This window comes from Tupaia chinensis, unplaced genomic scaffold, assembly GCF_000334495.1.
Source record: "Tupaia chinensis unplaced genomic scaffold, TupChi_1.0 Scaffold142833_1, whole genome shotgun sequence".
In the NCBI taxonomy this organism is placed as follows: Eukaryota; Metazoa; Chordata; class Mammalia; order Scandentia; family Tupaiidae; genus Tupaia; species Tupaia belangeri.
The window spans coordinates 307,907-310,086 of record NW_006202678.1 but is presented as its reverse complement, the minus strand read 5'-3'; positions in this window follow the sequence as shown (position 1 = coordinate 310,086).

Sequence of the window (2,180 nt, the reverse complement as noted above, 5' to 3'; positions counted from 1 at the left end):
TGACCAAAACCACAGACAAAGACAAGATACCTTTAAAAATGAACACAAGACAATCTAGTGAAGAAAAGAGAATCTCTTCAGTAAATGGTACTGGAAGAACTGGATATTCACATGCAGAAAAATAAAACTTGACCCCTATCTCTCACCACAAAAATCAACTCACAATGGTTCATCAAAGATCTAAACAAAAAAGCTCAAACTATAAAACTACTGGCAGAAAACAGGGGAAACTTTTGGAGACATGGGAGTACTCAAAGATTAAAAAAAAACAAAGGACCCCTAAACATAGGCAATAATCCATACTGGCAGAAAACAGGGGAAACTTTTGGAGATATGGGAGTACTCAAAGATTTTTTTTAAAAAGACCCCTAAACATAGGCAATAATCCAAAAAAGTAGAAAAGTAGAACTATATTCAACTGAAAAGCTTCTGCACAGCAAAGGAAATAAATATCAAGCGAAGCTAGCCAGACTATGAAAAACAGACATTGTTATGTCCCCACTCAGAGTATACCAGATGTCTGCACTTTATGGCAGAAATGGAAGGACTGGAAAATATAACTACGAAGGCAGCAAGTGTAGGTACCAGAGACTATATCAAAGAGTGTGGACAGTTGGGGCTGGGAAGGAGGAGATAAGGAAGAAAAGTTAATAGACACATGAATGGAAAGTTACCTGTTGACAATGAGGTGTTGGTAATATCCTTGACTTGCTTGATAGGCAATACATGTATGCCTTGTGAAATGATATTGTATGCTATAAATACATACATACTTGCTTGATAGGCAATACATGTATGCCTTGCGAAATGATATTGTAAGCTATAAGAACATACAATAATCTAATGTAAATAAAATATATATGATAACAATGAGCACAAAGAACTTGAATAGACATTTTCCCAAATATTAATATTTCAATATCACAATCATCAGTGAACTGCAAATTAAAACCACAAAGAGTTACCATGTCTCATCTGTTATTATGGTTATTAATAAAAAGACAAAGAGTGTTGTCTGGGTTGTGGAGAAAGTGAAATCCTTGTACACTGTTCTTGGTAAGGAATACTGATACAGCCATTGTAATGAAAACTTATACAGGCATTGTAGAAAACAGTAGTGGTTCCTCAACACATTAAAAATAGCGCTACTCTATGATACAGACATCCCACTTTCGAGTATATATTCAAAAGAAATGAAGAACAGTAGTGGTTCCTCAACACATTAAAAATAGTGCTACTCTATGATACAGACATCCCACTTTGGAGTATATATTCAAAAGAAATTAAGGAAGTCTCTAAGGGGTGTCTATACTACAACACTCTTTATAGCAGTCAAAATATTGACACCAGTGAAGTACCAATGACAAATATTGGGTTGTCAGAAAAGCCATAATGCATTTTTTCTAGTTTTCTACACAAAGATGCATGACTTTTCTGACAACCCAATATATGCATAAAGAAAGTGTTTTATACACACACACACACACACACACACACACACTAGAGTATTACACAGCCTTAAAAAAATAAGTTCTGCTATTTGTGACAATATTCATGAACTTGAAGGACATTGTGTTTAGTGAAATATGTCAGACTCAAGAAGACAAATATCACAGAATCACACTTAAATGCAATCAAAAACTGTCAGTAGTACCAGGAGCTGCAGAGTGGGCAGAATGGGGAGATGTCGACCAAAGGAACACGACATCAGTGATACAGGGTGAGATAAGATCTGCAGGGTCAGTGCACAGTGTGGTGACCGAGGTAGGAACACTGTTTACTTGAAATCTGCTGCGGAAGTAACCTCAACTGCGCTTATCCCATGTGCACATACAAAGGGAACTATGTAAGATGAAGGACAGGTTAATGAGTTTGGTATGGTGATCATTTCACAATGTACACGTGTATCCAGTAAACATGGGGAAATAACTCCCGGTCAACAGTCAGGTAAAATATGAGAGGATATGAGAAACTGACAGTTCTGGGAGGAAGGACATATGGATTTATGTACCTCTACCCATGAACATATCTACTTACACTTTTAAAAGCAAAGGGGTAAAACAAATGTTTGTGGCCTTCATAGGTCACTGGAATTAAAGTTTAAATCAATAAAACTGTATGCAGTTTTAAGTACTGCCATATTTTATCCTTTATACACTTTAAGTGTTCATTGAACATCA